The 13,550-nt window shown below is 51.6% G+C and overlaps 1 pseudogene; it reads right to left on the minus strand.

Moving 5' to 3' along the window:
* Nucleotides 1–8,319: 8,319 nt before the first annotated feature.
* LOC149346683 (uncharacterized) lies at nucleotides 8,320–11,080 on the minus strand (annotated as a pseudogene).
* Nucleotides 11,081–13,550: the final 2,470 nt, after the last annotated feature.

A 13,550-nucleotide genomic window follows, 5' to 3' on the forward strand; every position in this document is an offset into this window, starting at 1 on the left:
CATCTCTATCAGCCATGTCAGGCCAATAAACGGCTGAACCATTTGTACCTGTGCAGGTTCCTGCATTGTGTAACAGCAGAGGAAAATCTTCTGCAATGTTCTTTCTATTTTTATGCGATACAGCGGTGTTAATAGGGGACACGAGAAGGACATAAGAAAGTCCAGCCTCGAGGTGATGCACAGGCTCCTCATTGCAATGTTTAAGAAATAAAAGTATTCAAAAAGACCACTGTGCTGGTTTCTGCATTGCCAGTTGTTGAGATCTTTCCCTCTCTTGAATGTGTCGTACGTGGCACATTTTTTTGTTTCAGACTGGTTCCCTAAATATTAAAAATCTTTTACTAGGGTGCTGTAATTTAGCTGACACTGTTTTATACTTTTGCCAGAAAAGCAGTTGTTACCCTGCCTTTTTATTCCTTACCATTTATTTTTACACGAAAACACAAAGACTTCATGTCGCAGAAAAGTCGGTGTCTGCATGACGGGAAAATGCGGACTGGTCGAAAATATGGCATTAACAAGATACTCCCATAGGTGGTGCCATCCACACCAGCGGTGCATCGGAAACTTCTGACTCACGAGCGTCAAGCCACACACCATGCCGGCACTTCATACGGCTTGCTTAAAGCGGGGCTTTATATGTATGTCGTGTGGTCTTTCACAAAATGACTGATTTTTAAAGAGGAAGCACAGTCCGCGTCTGCATGGGCAAGAGGCCCTCTCACATCGTACTTTTAAAACCAGAGCTTAAGTGGCCCCCAAGTTTTTTTGTGTTCAAATGTCGTAGAAATGAGCCGTGCAAAATTTCCATTAGGTGTTTTTGTACAGTGACTGAACTTGACATGGTAACCAGGAATTTTGGGTTTGTGGCCATTGAGCTATTGTTGGAAATGTGTAATTTATCACAGTTTGTGCACATGTAGTTGTTAGAAGAGAGGTGATATGCATGTGGCAATGTTTGTTCCAAAGCAGTGAAAAATTAAGCTCTGTATTGTGAGCTTCAACTTTATATCTGTTCTGTAGCGAGAGCTACACTACGCCAGCTCTTCGAGCCTTCAGCGTGGCACCCCTTGAGCTCCATGGCGGCGCCGTGGCATTGAGCCGGTTGGTCACTTGGTGTGGAGCAGCTGCTGCTGCCGGTGGCGCGGCGCGCCGGCGAAACGAGCTGCAGCAGCTGTGCTCATGTGCTATGTCGGTGTGTGTGTGTGGGGGGGGGGGGGGGGGGGTTGCAGCTTTATAAGTATGCGGCTCGACGGAGCTTGTGTCACTCCAGGTTTAACCACAGCCAATTTTTCGTGTGTGACTTTGTCTACTTGGCATGGGTATTTTATATAGTTGCTGTCATACAAAGTATTGTGCACATTCTCACTGTGAAACTTGCTTGGGTGATTTGTGGTCTGCGTTGTAGAACCTGAAAGCTGTGCTGTGCCTTGGCTAAACTGGCTGTGTAAATAGCCAAGCTTCACTTCCATACTTTTACTCTCACGTCCAGGCACACCTCATGCCTTTGCAGAAAAGAATTTCTGGCTCCACAAAATGCAGCGCTCAAAGCTATGGCCCATGAGAATAGTAATCTGTGCGATGGCATTTTCTGCCACCGTCGCGAAGTTCACTAGTTGTAACTTTCTTTTGTGTGTTAATGCAACCAATGTAAAATTCGAGGGGGGGGGGGCACTTTGTGGCCCTAAAGTTGTGGTTAAGATGTTAAGCTTCGCCTCTAAGCGCGGAATGCGACAGCGTCTTGCAACGCTTCCGGGGAGTCCACAGAACACCATTGCCCGTTCGGCTCTACGCTTTGCTCGATGGTAGATTGGTTTTTGAGGAAAGGAAATATATCTGTCTCGCATATCTCGGTGTACACCTGAACCTCCCCGTAAGGAAAGGGGAGGATGGGGGTGAACGATGGGGGTGGGTTCACCCCCATCCCGTAAGGATGGGGGTGAACGAACGCCTTTGTCCATTCCAAACCAACGAGCTGGCATGGCGGAGTGGTTAGCGTGATTGTATTCTAGGCACCATAGTGATTGTCTCGCACTCCGGAGACCCTGGTTCGATTCCCCTACTCGAGCAATTTCCTACTCGGTTTTATTTATTTATCTGGTCCTACTGGAAAAGTAACCATGTTTTTTAACATGGTTACTAGACAAAGTACAATTGGCTCTGTTTGAAATTCGTGCGCAGTGACGTCACGTTTATTTCGACCAATCTGAAACGCCGACAGATTTACTAACACGTCTTGGCATGGAGGTGTCTGGCGCCTTAAAACAGAAACGGAGACCATAGAGCACTTGTTTCTGAGGTGCACAAAACTCCTGCTAGCCTAGCCCTACCAGAGTGAACAGCAACAGACATAGAGATAGCGCTGGGATTTGCTGGGGAGGACGGGCGAGTGGATGGGAGAGGCGTGACATTGACGAAGGGGAGGTTGAAAGGTTAGTGGAGGAAATCGAGGGAGGGGTGAATTCAGAAAGGAAAAAGGTATCCAAACTAGACATTCTAAGAGCGAAAGCGAAAGAAAGGGAAAAGAAATATCAATTAACAATAGGGGATGTATAGGCTAGATGGCGAGAGCTGCCACCCGATACAAAGGGTAAATCCGTTATCATCCATCCATCCATCGATTTAGGAATTGCCCGGAAACATGCCCGGAAAAATGGCCAGGAACTGCGAGTGCCTTGGAGGAAGGAAAATTTCTCTTTTTCAAGCTTCACAAAGTCGTATCGTGGTTGTGTATCTACGGCAGAGCATTAGGGGATCACAGTGTGCGATTCGTGAGAGTGTACCGGCCTGTTGTGGGTGCTTACTCAGCCAAATGACTGCGCGAAGCGCGAGTGGTTTCGTTTTTTTTTTTTAATTTCGACTGTGCAAAACTACGTAAACGTCCAGGCACAGTAGCAGATCGATTTGCCGCGGTGACAACTTTCCGAGTGAGCCCTCTTCTTCTGCTACTGCAATTGCTACTGCAATTGCTACTGCAACTCATTCTTCTGCGGGCAAGTCGTAACACTCCGTAAAGTTGCAGCTGCGAGTTCTGATGTGACCGTTTTGCTGACACAGACACCAAAGTGACTTTTCTATGCCCAGTTTCTTCTCTATCGGGCATTAACGCGGGGAGTGCGCGTTGTTATGCCGGGAAACCCGCCCGGATTCCAATTCTGCAGGTCGCAAACTTTCTGCTGCGAACGGCCCTTTGACAAGCCCTGGTGCTGCGCCGCAAGGCAACGCGCCCTAACGCTCCCTTGACAAGCCACGATGCTGCGCCGTAAGTCAGCGGTGTCTAAGGAGAAGCATCGGCGAGCAACGTGCCTGGACACGTCGCTGGGTGCCAGACTACGAGGCGCCGGTTTCCCTTTCCCCATGGTGTCACCGCGCGCGGCAAAATTTGAAGCGGGTGGCCGGCGCGGTCGCTGGTTGGTCCTTTCGGGCTGCCGTCGAGTGCTGCCTTTGGATTGGCCAGTTCTGAGGGGCCACCGTTCCTGAGGCTATATAAGCGCCACCGCTGCCGCTTGGATAGCAGCTACAACTGACGGAGTGACCGAGTGACCGACCCACCGTGAGTCGAGTGCTGCTCACGAGTGGAGTCGGATGGTGTGACGTGCTGGTGTCTCGCTGATCGTCGCTGTGCGAGAACAGTTGCGTTGTATAGCTCTCGGCCCCCGTGCCGATGTTGAACTATATTATGCCCTGTACATAATGTATAAAGCATTTTCTTAGTCTCACCGACGCCTGACTCGGAGTCTTCGCTACCGCTAAGAGAGCTGGCAACGCTCAGTCACGAAACGGGTGGCGAGCGCAACGGGACCACCTCTATGGCACAACATTGGATGGCAGCTATGGGATCGACCGACATCAGCTACCTCGGCGCGGTGAGTGCCTGAAGTTTTCCTCAAACGGCAGACTTTCTCTAACACAGGTTATAGTAGCTTAGAGAAAGAATTGGTGTAGCATTGCGTTAACCTTGTGTGTTTCAAGCCTAGGAAGAGTGTTTTGAAAACCAAGGGATGCTGAAGGGGAAAATAAGGCAGTGTGTGAAATGCTTGCGCGTGGCTAACTAGTAGTGATATAGTAGTGTGCGGCAAGTATTTTCTAAAAGGGCAAACAGCAAGAGGCCATTGTGAACGATGGAGGGTTACAAGGTCAGAGAACTTCTCCAAATTTGTGAGGAGTTGGGCATTGATTTGGGCCCAGCAAAAAGAAAGAATGCGATCCTTGAGGTCATGAGAACTGAGGACGTGACGGCTGAGGAAGCCGAAGAGGCCTGGGCTGATATCAATGAAAGGCGTGAACGGGAGGAAAAGAGAGAAAAGGAACGTCAACGTCGCGAGGAGGAAAGGGAAGAAGAGGAGAGGCGGGAGCGCCAGGCGCTTAGAGAGCACGAGGTAAGAATGATGGAGCTGGAGCTCCTCGAAACCTCGCCAACGCCTATTCTTGCTTCTACGACAGTTCCCTCTAACGGGCCAAGAATAAGCGACCAACTGCCGCCCGTGGTCGTCGGCGAGGATATGGATAGATACCTCGAGAAATTTGAGCACATGTGCGAGGGTAATCACATTGAGGCTCTAATCTGTGGCCCAGAGCGTGGCTGTGACTCACATGACGGTGACTTTGAAGCGCCAAGCCAGAGCGCAGCGTTAGCTGTAAAGTGCTATGCTACAGAGATTACCGCTGCGATCCTGAAAGATGAAGGCGTAGCGCCAAGATGTAGGCCACAGGAGAGCGAGCAGCTGTTCTCTGCGGAAATTGAGACAGGTCGCTCTGAGTTCGCTACGGGCAGTGGCGCACCGATAGCGCCAACTGAGAGTTCGATCGTAGGCGAGGAATGCCGCTCAGCGCTGCATCGAGACAAAGATCAGCTCAGTGAATGTCAAACTCCAGCGTCTTGTGATAGACTGCCGGAAAACGAGCTATTGTGCTCAAAGGAAATAGCACCGAACGGTTCGTCAGGTGAACCGTCGCCTGGCACTGCTAGAAAAGCGCAGGTTTTGTGGCTGCGCGAGGAAAGTCTTGCTCGGGGCGAGTGCATGAATTCTTCAAGGCCAGATTTTGCTGGTCAGACGAAGGCTGGTAGCTTGAAGGATGAGGGCACCGAAATAACCGGAGAATCGCACAACAGATCCGCTAGGGCAGTTCCCAAAAAGCGGCGGCGTAGAAAAAAAACCAATGTGAATGGTTGCGCTAAAAAGGGAAAAGTGCGGAAGAAGCTTGTACGATCGAGGGCCGGCAATGTGCGTAAGAGCCCGAAATTGTCACCTTGGAGCCCAAGAGTTCGCAGGCGTCGCGTAAAAGGAAAGCCGACTCACCTGGCGCAGCCTGGTCTAAAGCGTACTACGCCGCTGTGGAAGAACCGCAGAAGAATTCTTAGGATTCGGGACGGGCGTGATGGACTCCAGAGAAGGGTGCGCGGTCGCCACACAAAAGAGCGCCACAGTGCACGCGCTAGTCAGAAAGGGAAACGACATGACTGGGATCGAGAAATGAGGAAGTGCCCCTCTCGCTTTCGGCCTTCCAAGCGCTGCCTAGGCTTTGGATGCATGTCGCGGAGAGGCGTGACTAATCAGCCCCTCAGCTTCTGTGAAGCGTCGGCTGGTCGAGCGGGCGTCCGGCCGCGACCGCGCAGGGCGCGGTTGAAGTTTGTGGATTCTAAGAATACATCTTTCTTGTATTTAGTGTTTGTTTTTTTGGTCATTAATCAGATGTAAAAGGAAAGATGGAGGCAAACCAAAATTTGAGCTTCGGACTTAGAAACTGGCCCTATTGTTTCTCTAGCCTGATGGGCAGAGTGATTCATGGTTTCGGAGGGTTAGCATTGAAATCGGAGCCCGCTAAGGTGACGTGAGACTCGAAGGAAGAGAATGCGTTCTAAATGATGAAACAAGCCTTGAGCCATAAGCCGGTTCTAACGGCACCAGACTTTCCGAAAGGTTTCATCTTTGAATGTTACGCGAGCGATCGCGGAATGGGAGCGGTGCTATGCCAAGAAGATGCTAGTGGTCATGAACGACCAATTTTGTATTTGAGTTGCAAACTAAGCTGTAGGGAAGAGGCATACAGCACCTCTGAAAAAAGTGCGCCTGCCTTGTGCGGGCAGTTCAGAAGCTGGCTTGTTATGTCTCCGGTTCAGAGTTTGTTGTGGAAACGGACCATTTCCCTCTAACCTGGTTAAGTAACATGTCGTCTAAAAGCGGCCGTTTGCTGAGGTGGAGCATGACCCTCCAGCAGCACAATCTGGTTGTCCGCTATAAGAAGGGAAGGTTGAACGCGAACGCCAATGCTCTAAGTCGTGCATTCTAGGCCTCGCTTCTTTCAGTGACCTCCTCGTTACTTACCTTCTCTCGCTTTGCAGCAAACTATCATGTTCGAAGGAAGAAAGGGGCAAAAATGAATGACCTCATTTGCTTCCTCAGTAGTGTGTTTTCGGTCCAAATGATTTCAAGGGGACCAATCTTATTTTCATTATTATTGTTGATTATTAAGTGCTCCTGCTATTTTGATGTGTTGATACTTTGCAAAATGGTTGTTTGAACCTTGTGTACCAGATCGTACACATGCCTCTTGTTGCAGCGGGAATAAATGGGGACATCAATTTAGTTAGGTTAATTTGGATTATGGCTTTGTCTGGTGTTTGACGGGAGACAGAGGGCACTTGCTCGTGTTGGGTGTTGCCTTTTTCCGGTCGGTTTTGTAGTCTGCAGAACGACCAACCATGACCAGTGGCGAGGAGCAAAGGGAATCGGAACGACCTCAGCGAAGCTGGTCGAGGTGCCTTGGAGACAACGAGGAGAACAGAGCTCCGGGCCTGCGAGTGGGACCTGGTGCTCGTGAAGTTACCTGGACGTGAACTTGGAAGAGCCTGACGAAGATGCGCGCCAGGCATCCGAGCCACGTGGAAGCAGCTCGTCTTCCCGGCGCCTTATCTGATGGCGGGGGTGCTGTTATGCCAGGAAACCCGCCCGGATTCCAATTCTGCAGGTCGCAAACTTTCTGCTGCGAACGTCCCTTTGACAAGCCCTGGTGCTGCGCCGCAAGGCAACGCGCCCTAACGCTCCCTTGACAAGCCACGATGCTGCGCCGTAAGTCAGCGGTGTCTAAGGAGAAGCATCGGCGAGCAACGTGCCTGGACACGTCGCTGGGTGCCAGACTACGAGGCGCCGGTCTCCCTTTCCCCATGGTGTCACCGCGCGCGGCAAAATTTGAAGCGGGTGGCCGGCGCGGTCGCTGGTTGGTCCTTTCGGGCTGCCGTCGAGTGCTGCCTTTGGATTGGCCAGTTCTGAGGGGCCACCGTTCCTGAGGCTATATAAGCGCCACCGCTGCCGCTTGGATAGCAGCTACAACTGACGGAGTGACCAAGTGACCGACCCACCGTGAGTCGAGTGCTGCTCACGAGTGGAGTCGGATGGTGTGACGTGCTGGTGTCTCGCTGATCGTCGCTGTGCGAGAACAGTCGCGTTGTATAGCTCTCGGCCCCCGTGCCGATGTTGAACTATATTATGCCCTGTACATAATGTATAAAGCATTTTCTTAGTCTCATCGACGCCTGACTCGGAGTCTTCGCTACCGCTAAGAGAGCTGGCAACGCTCAGTCACGAAACGGGTGGCGAGCGCAACGGGACCACCTCTATGGCACAACAGCATTCACATTTGCTCCTGGTTCCTAAGTCGCCGCTACGCTATGCTACCGGCGAGACGCCAGGCCGAGACGCTATGCGTTTTACGTAGCCGAGACGCAGCACCCGAAGAGACAGACAGTCCACTGGTTTATTATTGTTGTTGCGACTGAAGGAAGGATGAAAAGGAAATTGCACGTGCCTGCCGACTGGCTCGAGCTGAGCCACCACTGCTGCCATGTGCAGAGAGAGGAGAGTTGAAAGATATGAGAGGAAAGAGTGAAAGAAAAGACGAGCGTCGCAACAGCGTCCGCCGAAGCGAAGACGCTGGTTGCACCAGATACCCCCCCTTGTAACAGATTGGTAACCGGCCAGCGCCTTTAAACGGTAGCCAAAGGGGAGAGAGAGAGGGGTGCACGCGCTGACATGCGCACATGCGAGCCGACGAAGCCAACGCACGATGATCTGGCGTGATAACCATACAGCATTAGTCATATAGCGAATTAATCTGTCGTGAGGGTGTTACATCATATATGGCTAGCCTTGCTGTGAAGGGTATAAGTTATGTCGATGCCATAGGTGCTCATAAGCGCTGATTAGTGCAGATTAGACAGCCAAAAATCATTCATAATGCGCTCTTGTTACTTGTGGGTGTTGGTGGTGGTGACAACTTTTTAATGAACTAAAGGAGAGTTTGCAGACCAAAAATGGCCCTTTATGTAGGTGGAGTCCTAAGTCCAGGACCCTGCTGGACAAGGCGGCTACTCGCGCCTGTTGGAACAGAGCCCTTTGAGACTCCAGCCCCGAGCAGTTGAGCAGGGCTGCCTCCTATGCCTCTCAGGAAGGGGAAGGATTGGGGGAAGGGAAGGATTCTTCTGACAGGCCCAAACCATGTGGAAGGTATCGGATACTTCCCCACTGTGAGGGAAGCGCCCATCCATTTTGGGGTCGAAATGTTTTGCTATTGCAGGACACAACAGAGTGTTGGTCTGCAGGCGTCTCAGAGTTCGCTCATCGGCTTTACTCAGGCCCTTAGGAGGGATGGGGAAAAGCCGATGGCGTTTGCAATAGTTGTCCAGAATTTCCCTGAACCACAGAAGCGGTTGCACAATCTCCGAGCCGGAAGAGCCTGGATGAGGTGCCCGGTACGTAAGCGCTCGGGCAGCCACGTCCGCAGCCTCATTACCTCTAATGCCCTGATGGCCCGGAGTCCAAACTATGCATTTGGGCGAAGGGTCCAATTCCCTCACTGCGTGCTTTAATATACAGTAGGCTAAAGGTGAAACCTCGCCAGCCAGGTAGTGTTCACAGGCTCGACGCGAATATGTCACGATAACCTTCGAATTTGAGTCCGAGGCGGCAAGCGCAATGGCTACTTCCTCGGCCTGTGCTGAATTTCGAGCTCGAAAGGCCGTTAACACGTTGGTCCTGGGGAACTGCTACGGCCGTGTAGAATCCAGTGGGTGACGGCCCTGCCATGTCAACATAGTATACACCCTGTTTGGATCCGTGTTGTTGTTCGAGGGCTCAAACGAGCGCCTCTTGTCTGCCTTCGTGTGTATGCGTGTCCATGTTGCGCTGGAGTTGAGTTACCCAGAGCTTGTGTCGCCATTGCTCTGGAACCCGACACGTCTCCTCTGGAGTGCACTCTTGTTGGATGTGCAAGCGGTCTAGCAGACGGCGCCCGGATGCCGTCTGCGAGAGTCGCATATATTGGTTCACGGGGTGGGCCTCCTGTAACTCCTGATAGGAGTTGATCACCCCCAACTCCGACTACTTAGCATTGGAGGTGGCCACTGGGAGGCCTAGTGCTCGCTTTGTGGCCTTTCTAACGATGGCATCGATTCTTATTTCTTGTTGTTGCGTAGTGCGAAGATAGGGAACGGAGTAGAGGATCCTGCTGGTCACGAAGGCATGGGCGAGCTGCTGAATGGAGCCCCGGACCGCTTCCGTGATTTTACCTGGCAGAGCATCAATTTCGCTTTCCAGGATGTACAGGCGGCTCTCCACCATTGGCAGCCTACCAACCACTGTTCTGGCCGACTGCTGCGACACGCTAGTCAGCCCGTATGCGACCGAGGCAGTCTCATCTCGGTCCTCCGGCTCGGCTAGTTCTATAGGCTCGGAAGGACCAGCTTGAGGTTTTTTACGTCCCTCTAACTTAGCCTCCAGCTCCTGAATTTTCCGTGCTAAGAATTCTGTTTCGCGCCTATGTTCAACATTTTGCCTCTGTAGGGCAGCTTCCGTTGGAGAGAGAAAGGGAGAGAGAGGCCCGGAGACAGCCCTAGCCCAATCGCTCACCTTGTTTTGGGCGGTTGCTGAGGCGGGAAATCCCCAGCGCTGAAGTTCGGCGACCTCGCCTGGGTCCCGGACTTCACAGCCGTCTTGACATGCCCGGACTTGCCCAGCGCAGAAGTGGACTTGCTGTCCTTGGCATTGGTGGGCGGAGCTTGCTTCTGAGCCGACTTCCGCTTGCTTTGACTCCGTGATGGCCTTGGCTTGATCGGTTTCCGGTACTTGCCGACGCAGCCAGCAGCACCGGTGAAGTGGGCACCTGCGCACAGCAGACATCGGGGGGTGCCTTCATGTTGTGCTATGCCCTCGGGTGTGGTGGCCACCTGAGAGCCGCAGAGGCCGCAGCGTCGCGACTGCAGCCGCGGGCAGATGTCAGCCCAGTGCCCCACCGTGCCGCATCGATGACACGCGGGGATCGTCTTCTTGTACAGTCTCACATGGATGCCCTGGTTGCTGCAGAAGATTTGGTGCGGTACCTTCTTCCCTTGAAAGGAGACCACTGCGATGGTGGTGCCACCCAGCTTGCGCACGGAAAGGATTTCCGCGTGTCTCTACTCCAGCTTCTGCTTGAGGGAAGCCGATGTTTCGCTAGGGTGAGTGTTGATCACTCCCTTGCAGACCTCGCCACAAGCCTTGGCGTGCCCGTGAAACAGAAGCTGGCGGTCTCCGACGGTCAGCGTGACATTGCCGAATAGCTTCTCAGCAGCTGGCACAGAGTTCAGCCCACACACTAGCACATTTTGGTCCCACATGGGCCATACAGATAGTTGCACCTCTCCACAGTCACATGTGATGCTGCGCACGCCAACTCCGGCTTGACTTGGAGCGAAGGCCGCCTTCAGATCCAGCATCTTGCATGGCATGAGCACCACGATGAGTTCGTCGCGTCCAATGCGTGACGTCTGCTGCGGCCGCCACTGGGGTTTGCATGTTGCGCCCTTCAAGGCCGCGCCACTGACACTCCCTTGCGGAGCGTGCGCAGACCGAACAACCGCCTGTTGCTGGGCGGCGGCGCCAGTTATCTTGGGAGCGTTCATCTTCTGCCGGCATCTCCAGATTTTCACCATATCCTCCAAGTATTCATCTTCCGATGTTGGAAGGTCCTCGGGTTGAACGGTTTCCATGCATACGACTTGCATGGACAGCAGATCATAGCCGGTAACCGTATTGGAGGCCGCCATCGCCGGAAATCCCCAGCCTGGGCTGGCGAAAGCCTCGCCGCCGTTCGGCTTAGTGCCGCGGCGGTGGGCGAAATCTTCAAAGTCTCAGAATTTCATCAGAAATGGGCCCACCTTGATGAAAATGGTGCCCCCTTGTGCCGCTGATCTTCGCACAGACGATGGTGCCAAGATTCGTGGGGTCCGAGTTGATAGACCGCAATAAGGAGCGGTCATAAGCAGAGCCGATGTGCGCACGTCTTCTCTCTACATGCGCCCTCAGCGTCCCCTTACTTGTGGGAGCCTGTGGACGCGACTGTAACGACAATACCTGTATCCTGCATTAAACACTGGAAAGTCTCATGGACAACCACTGCTCGGTCGTATCACATAGGCTTTCTTTGGGATGAAAAAAAAAAAAACACCCTCACAGTTGTGGTTTTGAACGAGGATGTTCTTTGATTTTGTGCCTTAACACGCAGTGCCCAAGGAGGAGGAAATACCCTTGGCATTGCTTTCAGTAATCACCTACAAATGCATAACTGTCGACCGTATAGTATGCTGAACGGTGCTGTTATGGTTTTTGTGCATTTGTGCACTGTTGTTCATTTCTGTGTTTTCATTGCACAGGCATCAATCAGTGGAGTCCGAGCACCCAGGGGCAGAACATTTCAGGACAGCTGCTGTCCACGTGCGGAGACCCATAGCTTAATGCTCGTATCCTGTAAATTCATTTATTCGTAAATGACCTGTCCTGTTACTATGCACTAAAGGTCTCCTCAGTAAGTTCATGATGTAAAAAATAGCGCACAGGGAACACACGGGACGGAAAGTAAACGACGCAGACAAGCGCTAACTCGCAACTGAGGTTTATTGCTGACGCGCGCAATATAAGGTAGTCACTTTAAAAACATAAAACAAAAACAACCACAAACAGTCCCTCCTGGAAAGACCAAGTCAGAGGAAAAAATTGAAATTGAAGCATCAGGCGCCACTCATCGCTGCGGAAGATCAGTTAAAAAACCGTTATCAAAAAAGGAATTCAATGCAACGCTGAGGCTAAAAAATCGATTTCACAGTCTGCCAAGTTAACAGAGGGCTCACTGATACACGGATTCCGACATTTCCTAATATGGTATGCCTCCATTATCTCGCGTACACGCTGATCTCGATGTCTGAAAAGTATGACGGTACTAGAAAAAATCGGTTTACAAGTTTTCCCCTTCTGCTCTTCTTTTTTGCTACATTCCCGGCAATGCTCAGGAAGATTGCCATAATGATCTTTTAGGGAGTTACGGTGTTCACCAAGCCTAACGTTGAGGCATCGCCCCGTTTGTCCTACATAGACAGCTCCGCAGGACAACGGTAGTTTGTACACTACACCCAAGCTGCAGGGAACAAACGGGGCGCGGTGCCTAACGGTGCATCCGCGCTTTTTTCGCTTATCTCCAACACCTTCTTGCCTGTTCCGTATCTGAGAGCATAAACTGCTCAGCTTGCTTGGCCCGGAAAAAACCACCTGGACGCCGTAGCAGCTGCCTACCTTCTTTAACCCATGTGCCATTCTATGCACGTAGTAAAGTGTTAAAGTGTGTATCACGGATGACAATGATGAAGTCGCCTTTATGGGCAGATGCGGTGTTTCAGTAGAGTCCGTCATGGAAATTCTTTCTTTCTATCTTTCCTCAACCGTCATCGGATGGGAAGGAGGCTTGTTCATTCAACGTACAGGGGTTTGCATCGGCTCGTGCGTAGCCCCCATTCTTAGTAACATTTTCCTCGCACAGGTGGACCGAAACATTGAACTTAATTCACCAGGTTTGGTTAAAAAAATTTGCAGATATGTTGACGACTACCTAGTGTTTTCATATCAGTGTGATCTAACTCATAGCATACCTGTCATTTTGAACGTTTTTAAAGAATGCAGCTCAGGTTTGAATTTCACCGTTGAGTCACCCAAAGAAGGGGTGCTACAGTTCTTAGACTTGTCGTTGTCCATGTGCAAGGATCACATTTGCTGGACTTACAGCCCCCGTTCTGCCAAGGCCCTTCTTAATTTTGCTTCGGGACACTCAAAAATCGTGAAGAATGGTATCGCGACGTCCTGCATTAAGGCAGCCATCACCAAATCGTGCATTCACTCCTTCCAAAAGAGCGTCTCTGCACAGGTGAACAGGCTCAAGGAATCAGGGTATCCCATGCATGTCATCTCGATGACGTGCGGCAAACTAGTGCGCTGGATTAAAAGGGCACAAAAATCCCAAGACGTTGGAAGGGAGCGGCAAAAAGTCGGCGTGGTGCCCTACGTGCATAGAATGGCACATGGGCTAAAGAAGGTAGGGAGCCGCTACGGCGTCCAGGTGGTTTTTTCCGGGCCAAGCAAGCTGAGCAGTTTATGCTCTCAGATACGGAACAGGCAAGAAGGTGTTGGAGATAAGCGAAAAAAGCGCGGATGCACCGTTAGGCATCGCGCCCCGTTTGTTCCCTGCAGCTT

The sequence above is a fragment of the Amblyomma mixtum genome, chromosome 4 (assembly GCF_055824585.1).
Source record: "Amblyomma mixtum isolate Tamu chromosome 4, ASM5582458v1, whole genome shotgun sequence".
NCBI lineage: Eukaryota > Metazoa > Arthropoda > Arachnida > Ixodida > Ixodidae > Amblyomma > Amblyomma mixtum.